Source organism: Mustela erminea, chromosome 5, assembly GCF_009829155.1.
Source record: "Mustela erminea isolate mMusErm1 chromosome 5, mMusErm1.Pri, whole genome shotgun sequence".
In the NCBI taxonomy this organism is placed as follows: domain Eukaryota; kingdom Metazoa; phylum Chordata; class Mammalia; order Carnivora; family Mustelidae; genus Mustela; species Mustela erminea.
The window spans coordinates 61,384,059-61,399,127 of NC_045618.1; positions in this window are offsets into that span (position 1 = coordinate 61,384,059).

Below are 15,069 nucleotides of genomic sequence, written 5' to 3' on the forward strand. Positions count from 1 at the left end.
CGCCAGGCACGGAACATGGCTGAGGACCCGGGCTGGATGGGTCCAGACTTCCTCCTCCCCGAGGGTGAGAGAGAAGGAGCTCCCTCTCTGCGTCGGGAACACGGTCATCAGCCCTTGAGGGGCCAGGCAGAGTAGGGGAGGCTCCCGCAAGATCCCGCACCCTGAGTCCTGCCACCATCTTGTGCAGGAGTGCTCTAGCCACTTTTCGGTTTTAGGGCGCCATCCCCGCGTAGATGCGAAAGTCCAAAAATCATAAGAAACTATCGGTCATGAACTGCTCTTTGGGCCAGACCATATTTTGAAGAGATGTTTAGGGCACCCGGGTGGCTCAGTGGGTTAAGCCGCTGCCTTCGGCTCAGGTCATGATCTCAGGGTCCTGGGATCGAGTCCCGCATCGGGCTCTCTGCTCAGCAGGAAGCCTGCTCCACCCCTCCTCTCTTGCCTGCCTCTCTGCCTCCTTGTGATCTCTCTCTCTCTGTCAAATAAATAAATAAAATCTTAAAAAAAAAAAAGAGAGATGTTTATATACCTTTTCTCCTATTTTCTATTTTGAGAATGTTCTAAAAAGTTGTGAATATAGCATATTGAACACCCAAAAATGTAGATTCATCGGTTAGCATCTTGCCACCTTTGTTTTATGTCTCTGTATATGTATGTTTTACTAAACCATTCCTCCCTTCCAGAATAGATGGCCGACATCTCAACGCTTTGCCCCCAAAATATTTCATCATGTGTCTTCCAAAGAAAACGACATTCTGCTATATAACCCCATATATAATCAAACCAAAGATGTTTTACATTAATACAACAGTAGGATATGGTTCACCTCCACATTTTCTAGTCATTCAGATGATATCTTATGACTTTTAATTTTAAATTTTTTATATTTATTTATTTACTTATTTATTTGACGGAGAGAGACACAGCGAGAGAACACAAGCAGGTAGAGTGGGAAAGGGAAAAACAGCTTCCTGCTGAGCAGGGAGCCGAATGCAGGACTCCATCCCAGGCCCCTGGGATCATGACCTGAGCCGAAGGCAGACACTTAATGACTGAGCCACCCAGGCACCCAGACTTTTAATGTTTTAAATCCAATCAAGGATCATGCGCTGTCTGTGGTTGTCGTGACTCCTTAGTCCTTAGCCTCCTTTCATCAAAAACAGTTTCCCATCTTTATTTCCCCCCCTTTGGTCTTCCATGCCATTGACATTTTGAAACATTCAAACCAGTTGTTTGTATAATGTCTCTCCATCTGGATTTTCCGGTGGTTTCCTCATGGTCAGATTCAGGGTGACCTTTATATTTGACCCTCCTCGTGGCTCTCTGACCAATTTTACTCTTCCATTTTACAGAAATGGAGACTGAGACTCCAAGAGAGCTGTCACACAGCTGCTGAGAGGCTGACCCAAAGTGGTTGCAGACAGCCCCGTGGTTAGTTCGGGCTCACACTCCACACTGCCAGGAGCAGCTACAAAGTCTTCCCAGTTGGGTTCTTAGGATAGATTTGTTATCAGCCCCCTTTAGCACATTGGCTCTGAATAGGGAGCAGATTTTGACTGGTGCTGGTAAGGGGAGAAGAAGTACCCCCAGCGGAGGGGGTGTCTCCAACATACTCTGCAGTGAGCCCTGATCTCTAAGTCTGCCCTGGCAAGAACCCCCAAAAGTTCCTTTAGGCTGGTTTTTTTTTTTTTTTATTTCCTTCCTTAGGCCATTTTAGAAATCTGACTTTTTCTGCCCCACTTCTAGACCTCCAGGGGAAGTAATGCATCACTTTACCCACATACACACATATACACGCACACACACAGACACACACACACACACACACACACACTCTCACACACCACATGCCACACACTACCAAGGGTGTAACAATCTTCTCAAGACCATCATCAGTGGATTCTGTCCTGTTGCCTAGCAACCCTAGGGCATTTCAACCCTTCCTAGCCAGAGGGTAGGTAGAGAGGGCACCCATGTGACTGGCTGGGTATCTCTTACTCTGGAGGTCTTCAAGCCTTGCTTCCTTATGTCTAGTTGCCTAACAACCAAAGGGGTCCTTGTGCTCAGGGGAGCTCCCCTCCTCCTCATAGGGAATGAGCAGAGTTTCTCTAGGGCCTCCCCTCTTGGTTGGGGAGTCATAGAGGTTCGTGGTGTACTGCGGAATGTGGGGCTTCTCCCCAGGAGGGGTTCCAGAAAGCTAAGAGGAGGATACATACCTCCCCCTACAGCAAATCTTTGAAGGGAAAAGGGTAAAAGGAAAAGATTCAGTTAAGAGCCTCACCGTGCCAGGATGATGAAGCTTCCTGTGGTATGTGCCACACAGAGGTTCCAAGTGCCATGGCCAACAGTGCTGGGTCAGGGTCATGGCCTTTCTCCTCTGGGAAAGGAGAGAGATGGATGCCCCCCTTACCTGGGCGGCTCCTTAAGTATCCAAGCCTGAGGTTAATCTCGAATATGTGTGCATCACTTTAACCATTTGATTTGAGTAAGATTTAGGCCAAGGGTCCTTGCCTGAGGTCCTCAGGACCCCTTAGGGGGTCTGTGGGGGAAAAGTTACATCTTTCTTTTCCCAAACCTCTTCTAAAATGTCTGAACTGTTTTATAAGATATTGTAAATTCATAGTTCTATGAAATAGTAAAATTGGGGACTTTATCATAGAAATCACAGATAGTTTTTATCACTTCACATTTGTTGAAGATATTACCAGCTATCGATTATACTCAGCACTACTTAGAAATTACAAGTTATTAAACCTGCCATTAGATCCTTAATGTGCTCATGAAGAAGCATAAATCACGATCACTGTTTCATTTTTTAATATTTTGATAACGAAATGTCAATGTAATTGGTTTCCTCTGCAATCCCTTCCTTTTTTTTTTTTTTTTTTAATACAAAACATTATTCTGAGGCTTCACCAGGCCACCAAAGGGAGCTGCAGTACAAAAAGTTAAAAGCCTCAGGTTTAGGCTATGTCAGACTAAAACCCAAAGAAATATTCTGGGGAGTCTTCTCATTTTGAATGTTCAGTGTTGATGGTAATGTAAACAAATTACTGTATGGCATTCCTGAGGTCACACCAGCCCTATCAGCTTCTGAGTTTGCATTTACAGCGGAGAGGATGCCAAGCAGCTCCACCCAAATTGTTCCTTTCTGATTAGAAAAGAACAGAGACGGGCTCCTGGCTGGCTCAGTCCGTGGAGCAGGCAACTCTTGATCTCAGGGTTGATTTCAAGCCCCACGATGGGTGTAGTGCTTACATTTCAAAAAGTTTTTAAAAAAAGAGTGCCTGGGTGGCTCAGTCAATTGAGCCTCCAGCTCTTGATCTCAGCTCAGGTATTGATCTTGGGGTCATGGGTTCAAGCCCCGCATTGGGCTCCGCACTGGCCGTGGAGCCTGCTTTAAAAAAAAAAAAAAAAAAAAAGTAAAAGAAAAAAACAGAGACAGATGAAATACAGAAATGGTGACAATACCGAAAAGAAAAGAAAAGTGACAGAAAAGTTGGTAAGACATAGTGTACTGACCTAAAGAACGTGCCATCCCAGGAGTCAGGAACAAAGTCAGGTGGGCAGAATTCTGCTGCAGCAACATGGTATCATTTATCCCATTAAATTAATGCTTTTAGGGGCACCTGGGTGGCTGAGTTGGTTAAGCATCTGCCTTCGGCTCAGGTCATGATCTCAGGGTCCTGGAATCGAGCCCTGCATTTGGCTCCCTGCTCAGTGGGGAGCCTGCTTCCCCCTCTTTCTCTGCCTGCCGCTCCCCCTGCTTGTGCTCTCTCGCACTCATGCTCTCTGTCAAATAAAAAATAAATAAAATCTTTTAAAACCTTAATGCTTTCAATTTAGATTGCTTATAGTAATAATTTTGTTTAAACTTGTAATTTTGTTTTGGTTTTGCAGTATAATAACTATTTCATAGTTTAATAATTATTATCAGAAGTGTCATTAGCTTCATGTCTTGTACTTAGGTAGGTAGTAAGTTGCTGGCAGAGATCTGGGCGTTTTTTTCCTTCTCTTTAATGGGGGTCTGTTCCTCAAGGATGAGAAATGTCGGACTCCAGTACTCACGGGAGCTCCTCGTGTTTCCTTCTCTACTTCTTTTTCTTTTGAAGAATGACTGAGTTAGGGCCTCAACCATGGGAATGACTCAATTTCAGAGGCTTCCCAGATACAGGTTGAAACAGCAAATTACTAGAACTTTCTGCAGGTGTCAAGCATATGCATGATTCCTTGATTTGTCCAAAGTCCCTTTCCCACATTGTGAGGACTGAAGTTGATGGGTAGTTTTATTCCGTGAGCATGTTGGACTGTGTTCAGCTTTCTCAAGATCAGGTTTCCTTGTGATGTAAGCACTAGTTATGAAGTGGGGGAGACCCATACTGTCATGAAGTCAAGGGAAGAGGCCAGTCTGAACATATAACGGACATAAAATATTCCTCCTTTCCTAATCTACTCTGAAAAGCATTTAAGTCATGTTTTCTATAGTTCTATTGATTGACTGAAGGATAGAAGGATATTCTAAATATTATGTGTGTGTGTGTGTTTCTGTAGCAGGGGCTGAAAATTAGAAAACCTACAAAGTTTCATAGGGTTCAGCGTTTTAAGAGTGAAAAGTAGTGATTAACTTCGACCCTCTCGAGGATGAAATATCAAGCAATTTACCAGTGTTGGTGTTTTAAAATAGTGCATATCTCTCTTCGGAGCCCCATTCAATGTGGCAATGTCAGACCCAGAACTAAAGGTCCTTCTCTGTTTGAGAGTCCCAGCTGTTTCCATTGTCCCTTTGCTGCTGTGGGGGCTTTTCCAGTTGTCCTGGTGACCTCACTGTATGTTTCCAGGCAGGTTACTCAACAGCCTGCGGAAGGGGAGCCAGCCTTGGACAGTGCCCTTGCCCCGAGCTGTGCCCTCTGGGCAGCTTCTTCTTGATATTGCCCCCCCAACCCCGGCCGCTGGACACTGCCACTGTGACCTTACTCTCAAATCAGCTCCCTGTGCCACCACAGCTGACCCCTAGAGTTTGGGATCATTTTTCTTCTATCATTCAGCCCTTGAAGTGTGCAGAAAGCTCAGGTTTACATTCCTTTTCTAGAAAGAACTTGGAAAATAAGTGTCCCAGGGCCTGGCTGGAGGATCCTGCTTGAGGATTGTCAGTCCGAGCAGCATCAGAAGAGATTCCCAGACAAGTTCTTTTCACGTGTCTGTCCTTGAAGTAAAACACACATAACCTAAATTGATCCTCTTTGAACAGTTTTTTTAGTGTGTGGCACAATGATGTTAACTATAGGTGCATTGTTGCACAACAGCTCTCAAGTACTTTTTCATCTTGTGTGACTGAAACCAAACCCATTAAACTAGCTCTCCCGATTTCCCTTCCCTGGGCTTCTGGCAACCACCATTCTACTTTCTGTTTCTAGGAGTTTGATTCCTTTTGATACCTTATATAAATGCTGTTCTGCAGCATTTGTCTTTTTGTGGCTGGCTTATTTACTCAGCATCATGTTCTCAAGGTTCATCCCTGTTGTAGCACGTGCCAGGATTTCCTTCCTTTTTTTAAAGCTGAATAATAGTCCATTGTGTGCATATCCCACACTTTGTTCATGTTAAGCATTGTGGTTGCTTTCACATTTTGGCTATTATGAATACTGCCTAACCAGCATCGGGCATCGATGTGCAAATATCTCTTCAAGATCCTGCTTTAAATTCTTTTCGGATGGGGGGCCACCTGGGTGGCTCAGTTGTTGGGCGCCTTTGGCTTGGGTCGTGATCCCAGGGTCCTGGGATTGAGCCCCTCATCAGGCTCCCTGCTCAGCAGGAGGCCTGCTTCTCCTTCTACTACTCCCCCTGCTTGTGTTCCTTCTTTTGCAGTCTCTCTCTGTCAAATAAATAAATAAAATCTTTTAAACAAAATTGTTTTTGGATAGGGCACCTGGGTGGATCAGTTGGTTAGGTGATTGCCTTCAGCTCAGGTCTTGATCCCACGGTCCTGGGTTCGAATCCCCCATCGGGCTCCTGCTGTGCAGGGACCCTGCTTCTCCCTCTGCCTCCTGCTGTGCAGGGACCCTGCTTCTCCCTCTGCCTGCCACTCCCCCCTGCTTGTACTCTCTCTCTCTGTGTGTCAAATAAGTAAATAAAATCTTTTAAATAAGCAAATAAATTCTTCTTGGATATATACCTAGAAGTAGGATTGCCACATCACATGGTGGCTGTATTTTTATTTATTTTTTTAAAGATTTTATTTATTTATTTGAAAGAGTGAGTGAGCGAGAGCACAAGGCAGGGGAGAGGCAGAGGGAGAAGCAGATTCCCCCCAGAGTGGGGAGCCTGACGTGGAGTTCAATCCCAGGATCCTGGGATCATGACCTGAGCTAAAGGCAGAGCTCAACTGACTGAGCCACCCAGGTGCCCCTGAGGAACTTCTACACTGCTCCCGATAGCAGCTGCGTCATTTTACCATTCCACCAACACTACCATCCCACCAACACCAGGGCTCCAATATCTCCACATCCTCACCAACACTTGCTGTTTTCTGTTTCATTTTTGTTTTGTTTCTTACAGTGGCCATCCTAATGGGGACAAAGTGACATCTCATTGTGGTTTTGATTTGCATTTCTTGGATGATTAATGATGTTGAGCATTTTTGCATATGCTTTTTGGCCATTTATATATCTTCTTTGCAGAAATGTCTATTCAAGCCTTTTATTCATTTTAAAATTGGGTTATTTGTTTTTGTTGTTGTTGTTGTTGAAATGTAAGAATTCCTTATGTATTTTGAATATTAACCCCTTATCAGATATATGCATTGCAAATATTTTCTCCCCTTCCATAGGGCTGCCTTTTTACCCTGTTGTTTCCTTTGTCGCACAGAAGTTTTTAAGTCTGATATAGTCCCATTTTGTCTATTCTTGCTTTTTGTTTTGTTTCATTTTGCTTTGCCTGTGCCTTTGGTGTTGTATCCAAGAAATCAGGGCCTGTCCAATATCATGAAGGTCTCCCCCTGTGTTTCCTTTTAGATGTATAGCTTCAGGTCTTACATGAGGTCTTTAATCCGTTTTGAGTTCATTCTTGTAGACAGTCTAAGGTAAGAGTCCATCCTGGTTATTTTTCCCTGTGGTTATCCAGTTTTCCCAACATTTGGAAGATGGTTCTTTCTCCATTGTGTTGTCTTGGCACCCTTGTTTTTCCGTTTGTTTGGTTGGTTTTTTAAATTTTATTTATTTGACAGACAGAGATCACAAGTAGGCAGAGAGGCAGGCAAACAGAAAGGGGGAAGAAAGCAGTCTCCCCGCTGAGCAGAGAGCCCGATTTGGGACTCAATTCCAGGACCCTGAGATCATGACCTGAGCTGAAGGCAGAGGCTTTAACCCACTGAGCCACCCAGGCACCCCTTTTGGCACACTTGTTAAAAATCATTTAAGCATTGGGTGCCTGGGTGGCTCAGTTGGTTGAGCAACTGCCTTCAGCTCAGGTCATGATCCTGGAGTCCTGGGATCGAGTCCCGCATTGGGCTCCCTGCTTGGCAGGGAGTCTACTTCTCCTTCTGACCCTCCCCCTTCTCATACTCTCTCTCAAATAAATAAATAAAATCTTTTTTAAAAAATCATTTAAGCATAGATGTGAGGATTTATTTCTAGGCTTTCTGTTCTGCTCCATTGGTCTATAATATGCCTGCCTTTTTGTCCATACCATATTGCTTTCATTACTGTAGCTTCATAATATGTTTGGAAATCAGGAAGTATAACGCCTCCAGCTTTGTTCTTCTTTCTCAAGATTTTTGGTTGTTTAGAGTCCTTTGAGATTCCACATCAATTTTAGGATTTTTTTTTTCTATTCCTGCAAAGAATGCCATTGGTACAACAGAGGTTCTTTCCCTGTGGTCCCAGAATCTCCAGATGGCACTTGGAGTGCTGAGGGCTCCCTCAAACTGTGTGTGTTTGCCTCTGAGCATTTTTATCTGGTCTCTGCTCAGACATCTGGGGTTTTCAGGAGCCGGCAGATTGGGCTTCTGATCACTTATTCCAGAAAGGTCAAGAGTGATCATCATGGGCTGACAGTTTGTCATGATATAAGGAGAAGCCTCACATAGACGTAAAATCCAAAGGAACGCATGGAATACAAATCTGGCCTTATTGTTACTTAATATCGTTAGTGATTTTTTTTGTTACCACAATGGACACTTGGGGGAGGATAACTACTGTCCTAATCCATACCTTGAAGGTTTTGTTCTTAAGAGTGACATTCCATTAACTGATTATAGTTGTCAGATTGTTTTGTCCCAAATGCATGTCTGCTTTTCTCAAAACCTGGTCCTCTCTTCCTCTCTTTCTCTTTGGGTCTCTTCTAACCTGTCATCTCAGACTGTAAGCCCGGCAGTGCATAAAGGACAAGTATTATTTTTAATTGTCCCTGCCTCATTGTATTAGCTGTGGGAGTTAGGTGATAGAGTTGTTACTGTGCATGGTTCCTGCTGGTGTCCAGGCAGGTTGCAGGACAGCTGTACCATGTGTTAACACATTGTGTCCAGCCGTTGGTATTCTTTTTAAAAAAAAAAATTTATACATTTATTTTTAAAAAATTTTTAAAAGATTTGATTTATTTGAGGGGCACCTGGGTGACTCAGGTCATGATCCCATGGTCTTGGGATTAAGCCCCACATCGGGCTCTTTGCTCAGCAGGAAGCCTGCTTCTCCCTCTCCCACTCCCCCTGCTTGTGTTCCCTCTCTTACTGTGTGTGTGTGTGTCTCTCTCTCTCTGTCGAAGAAATAAATAAAATCTTTAAAAAAAAAAAAGATTTTATTTATTTGAGAAAGAGAGACAGCAGAGCATAGCAGAGCTCAAACTCACGATCCCACTCACAACCCCAAGATCAAGTCAAGTGTTTCACCGACTGAGCCAGCCAGGAGCCCCCTAACATCTTATATTCTTTTTCCTTTTTTTTTTTTTTTCTTTAAGATTTTATTTATTTATTTGACAGAGAGAGATACAGCAAGAGTGGAAACACAAGCGGGGGAGTGGAAGAGGGAGAAGCAGGCTTCTCACTGAGCAGGGAGCCTGATGAGGGGCATGATCCCAGAATCCTGGGCAGCCAGGCGCCCCCTAGCATCCTGTATTTTTAAGCACAATGGGACAACACACTTCACAATAATTCTTAATGTAATCATTGTTAGTGAGACTGCTATGGGCTGAATGTTTGTATCCTCTCAAAATTCATTTGTTGAAGCTCTAATCCCCAATGTAATAATAATAGTAAGGGGGGGCCTTTGGGAGGCAGTTAGGTTCAGATGACATCGTGAGGGTAGAATGGTGTTTAACATCTTATAAAAGGAGGAAGAGGGGTGCCTGGGTGGCTCAGTGGGTTAAAGTCTCTGCCTTTGGCTCAGGTCATGATCTTAGGGTCATGGGATCGAGCCCCACATCAAGCCCCATATGGAGCCCCATATCAAGCCCCACATCAGGCTCTCTGCTCAGCAGGGAGCCTGCTTCCCTCCCCTCCTCCCACCCTGCCTGACTCTCTGCCTACCTGGGATCTCAGTCAAATAAATAAATAAAACATTTTTTTAAAAAAAGGAAGAAGGGGCGCCTGGGTGGCTCAGTGGGTTAAGCCGCTGCCTTCGGCTCGGGTCGTGATCTCAGGGTCCTGGGATCGAGCCCCGCATCAGTCTCTCTGCTCAGCAGGGAGCCTGCTTCCTCCTCTCTCTCTCTGCCTGCCTCTCTGCCTGCTTGTGATCTCTCTCTGTCAAGTAAATAAATAAAATCTTTAAAATAAATAAATAAATAAATAAATAAATAAATAAAATAAAATAAAAAAAGGAAGAAGAAGAGGAAGAGACCAGAACTCGCTCTCTCCTCCTTGTGAGCACACGGTGAGAAGGCAGCCATCTGCAAACCAGGAAAAGACGCTCTCAACAGACAGTAGATCTCCCAGTACCTTGACCTTGGACTTCCCAGACTCCAGAACTGTAAGAAATGAAAGCTTGTTGCTTAAGCCACCAGTCTATGGTTTTCTATTATAGAAGCTCGCACTGACAAAGGCAGAAACTCTTACTGCTAAAAACACAAGTCAAATAACAGGATCTTTTACTTAATTTTTCATAATTAATATTTATTTAATGTGTCTTATAGATCTGAATGGAAGGTAGAGAGAGTGGAGCTGTTCTTTCAAACTCATTTGACTCCGTAATCCCTTTTTTAACAGATCTGAGTCCACTTTGGGAAAGACAGATCTGTAGGAGGCTTAACCAGCTTCTAAATCAGTTTTGCTATTTTGACTTTATCCTGTAGATAAACATGCACTGGGGCACTTGGGTGGTTCAGTCATTAAGTGTCCGCCTTTGGCTCAGGTCATGATCCCAATGTCCTGGGATGGAGTCCTGCATTGGGCTCCATGCTCACTGGGGAGCCTGCTTCTCCCTCTCCCTCTACTCTCTCTCAAATAACTAAATAAAATCATTTTTAAAAAACCACATGTACTAAATATTCCTATCTATTTCTAATTTCTAGAAGTAGCAGAAATTAGTAGGTATGATTCAGGTAGAAAGATGGGGTGGTAGATACATGAGCATTTTATTACTCTCTGAATTATACATTTATTTTATGTATACTATTTGTATATTTTTTGGTCAAAAATTATTTTTATGTTGCTTTCATGCTAAGTATCATAGCCTGACTAGAAATGGGGAAATGAGCTTCTTGATATTTTAAATTATAGTAAGCAAATCTAAAAATTGGTTTATTCTTTTCTAGTTATCTACTATTTTAAATCTGTTTTCCTCAAAGCACACATAAGGGGATTGGGAGGCTTGGAATGACTGTAACTATCCCTCCATTGAACTGTGTGCCACAGCATAGAAAATGTCACTTCGAAGGCTCATGTTGTAAGTCCCTGTTCTTTCCCAAATATCTAGGATAGTGGTTTAGAGCACAGGGTTGAAAATCAAGGAGATCTATATTCAAATCCCCATTTCAGTACTCATGTCTATGACATTGGGTAATTGAGTCACTTCCAGAAGCTTCAGTTTCTGGATCTGTAGAATGGGATTTGCTTGAAGATTTAGGTGGAAGAATGCGCGCAATGTTCTATAAATTGCGGCCATACGTACTTCATAGTACCATGAAGTACTTCATAGTACCATGAAGTACTATGACTGGGTCTGGCCTTGTGAATTAGTTGCCTTTGTGATGATTAATTTTACGTATCATCTTACCCTTCGCCATAGGGTATGCAGATACTGAGTCCCACATTGTTCTGAATGTTCAAGGATGAGATTAATAGTTGAATCAGCAGACAGAGTAAAATAGATTCCCCTCCCTACTGTGGGGGTCTCATCAAATCAGTTAAGTCCTAAATAGAAAAAAAAAGACTGACTCTCCTGAGAGTAAGGGGTGGGGGACCTTTTCCTACCTAGTTACCTTGACCTGACACATTGGTCTTTTTCTGCCTTTGGACTTGAACTGAAACGTTGGTTCTTCCTGAGTCTGGAGCCTGCTGGCTTTGAACTGAAACTATACCTATCAGCTCTCCTGGGTCTCCAGCTTGCCAACAGCACATCTTGGGGCTTCTTAGCTTCCAAAATTGCCTGAGCCAATTCCTTCTAACAAATACACACACATGCACACACACCCTATTCATTCTATTTCTCTGGAGAACTGTGACTAATAAAATTTTGGTTGCTACTCTTAAAAATGCACAATTAAGACAATCAAAGGGACTGGAAAACATCAACATGGTTTGAGAATTAAATATACGGTTCCTCCTAGAACTAAGATCGAGGTTCTAAGGGTTAAAACAGAAAACATGGAGTGCAAAGACCATGGGCTCATTTAAATGTTGCTATAGCATAATGACAAAAATGGTGGGGAGGGGCTCCTGGGTGGCTCAGTGGGTCGAGCCTCTGCTTTCGGCTCAGGTCATGGTCTCAGGGTCCTGGGATCGAGCCCCACATCGAGTTCTCTGCTCTGCAGGGGCCTGCTTCCCCCTCCCCCTGCCTGCCTCTCTGCCTACTTGAGATCTCTCTCTCTCTCTCTCTATCAAATAAATAAATAAAATCTTTTTACAAAACGGGGGGGAATGGGGATAGCAAATGCAAAAAATATTTTCACTGTCCTCAGTAATTATATCAGAGGTGGTGGCATTAATGTTATTCTGAGGCTATTGTGTGTGTGTGTGTGTGTGTGTGTGTGTGTGTGTGTAAGGGGGATAAAGCTGATTATTAATAATGTGATATTCTAATTTGTCCTGCTCTGTGTCTTTGAGAGCCAGGCTTCTTGGAGTGGAAGGAAAGAGATACAAGAGTAATATAGGGACGCCTGGGTGGCTCAGTTGGTTAAGCAGCTGCCTTCGGCTCAGGTCATGATCCCAGGGTCCTGGGATCGAGTCCCACATTGGGCTCCTTGCTCGGCAGGGAGCCTGCTTCTCCCTCTGCCTCTGCCTGCCTCTCTGTCTGCCTGTGCTCGCTCGCGCTCTCTCCCTCTGTCTCTGAAAAATAAATAAAATCTTAAAAAAAAAAAAAAAGAGTAATATAGAAATGGTTAGGTAAAACCCTGGAGTCTTGCTTTCTTTTCAGAAAGGATAGCTGCCTTCCCTTGTGTATAACCTTTACGTTCTCGCACCCAGCAGGACGTGGACTTCTGGTTTACCGCAGCTCCCTCTTGACTCTTCCTTCTCCCTCCTCGGTCTTCACCCCCAATAGCCCATGCTTGTAACACATGAAAGTACCCACTGGCTGGAAGTGTTTGGACACCTTTTATTAACCACATATATGATGAAGTAAAGAAAGTAGATCTGGAGAAAGAAAAGCAAGAAGCTACCCCATAGGGAAGGACTACCCCTGATCTCCGACAACTTTCTATCCCCAGTTAGAAATTTTTTATCCCCTGAGGCCTGCCTGCGCTGAGTGCTATGTATCCTTATATATTTCCCTTTCTTGCTTAAGCTTGAGAACTTGTTCTCATCTGTCAGTTTGGGAAGAGTCTGGCTAATTCTTACTAAAGTATGCATGACTAATAAAGCTCCCTCGGACTAAAATAAACAAACAAAAACCCTTTAGTCCTGATTTTGAATTGGATGTATCATTATGAATTCATTTGATATTTTATATTTATCTGTTGATTGATCTATTGATGGAGCTAGCCATCCTAGCTCTGTCAGCTGAAGAGGGCTACAAATAACTAACAAAGTAGCAATGAGTATCTATGGTATCTAGATCATAGTCTTTATTTTTTTTTAAAGATTTATTTATTTATTTGACAGAGAGAGATTACAAGTAGGCAGAGAGGCAGGCAGAGAGAGAGAGGAGGAAGCAGGCTCCCTGCTGAGCAGAGAGCCCGATGCGGGACTCGATCCCAGGACCCTGAGATCATGACCTGAGCCGAAGGCAGCGGCTTAACCCACTGAGCCACCCAGGCGCCCAGATCATAGTCTTTAAATACCATTTTTGGGGACTCTTGGGTGGCTCAGTAGGTTAAGCCACTGCCTTTGGCTCAGGTCATGATCCCGGGGTCCTGGGATCGAGTCCCGCATTGGGCTTCTTGCTCAGGGGCTTCTTGCTCAGCAGGAAGCCTGCTTCTCTCTCTGCCTCTGCCTGCTTCTGGCTCTCTCTTTCTCTCTCTCTCTCTCTGACAAATAAATAAATAAATAAAATCTTAAAAAAAAAATCTACAGAGTACAGGGGCTTCTTAGAGAAATGGCTGATTTCAGATGTAGGCCAGGCAATGTACAAGATCAGCCTGGACGTCTTGTTTTACTAGATAGCAAGGAAGTAATCAAGGACAACTGCTGTCAGGTCAGAAGAGTCAGGAGCCAACTTATAAAGTTTTCACTTCAAAAAAGATAATAATTGTAACTGATTAAAACCATTAGCTGGGTTCAAATTTATGAGTTTATACTACTATTTAAAAGTCAGTCATCCTCAGAAAATGATAGCCATTATCTCCAAAACTGGTAAATAAAAGGGAAGAATCAAGCACTGATCATGCCTTTCTACTGAACTTTACCAACGGGTAACCAAATAGTAGATGAAATGAAGCATTTTTTTAAAAACAAAGTACACCAATTAATAAAAAAAAAAAAGATAGAATATCATTTTGCAACCCCCAGTGAAAATAGATCTAGGCACTGAGCCTCAACAGCTGCTAACATCATAAAACCTGAGATGACCAGCTGCCAGTTTGGAGGAAATACAGAGCAACATCTTGAACTGCAGCTTAGGGAACTGGGAGGATATGGAAGCAAAGCCCTAAAACCCCCCCAAAAGTGGCTGACATTTATTAGCTGCTATTACAAGCCAGACATTGCCCTGGCTTTCCACGTAGGATCTCACTTAATCTTCATAACAGTCCAACCGAGCAGGTACACTTATCATGCTCAATTTATAGATAAGGAAAGTAAGACACAGAGGAGTTTAGTAATTTGCCCAAGGTCACACAGCTAGCAAACATGAGCCGTAATTTGAACTCTGGCCATCTGGCTCCAACTCTGGCCATCTACTCCCTTAAACACCAGGTTATATTGCCTCTTATTAAATAGGGTTTTTTTCTTAAGAAGTAAAAGTAGAAGATGATAGTGGCAAGTCCATGCATACACAGTCGCATGGAAACTTTTACGATTCTAAATGTTATTTAAGAAGACATGAGCACGTGCTAAAACTATAATATTAAACTAGGGATAGAAAAGTTTAGTGGCAGGACGCCTGGGTGGCTTAGTCGGTTAAGAGGCTGCCTTCAGCTCAGGTCATGACTGCAGGGTCCTGGGATTGAGTCCTGCATCGTCAGGGAGCCTTCTCCCTCTGCCTGCAGCTCCCCCTGCTTGTGCTCTCGCATGCTATCTAGCAAATAAATAAATAAATAAATAAAACCTTTTAAAACAAGAAAAGGAAAGAAAAGTTCAGTGGGATCCTTCCCCTGAATCTGATTTGGTTCCTCCCAACTATCACCTTGATTTTCTCGGGATGTGAAGGCATTGGACAGAGTTGATTCCTCACAGCCTATGCTCCAAGAAAACCAAAACCCCAAAAAACCAAAAACGTGTCTTGTAACACATTTTAAGGTCCCGTGTTGATATGGTAGTTGTCAAGA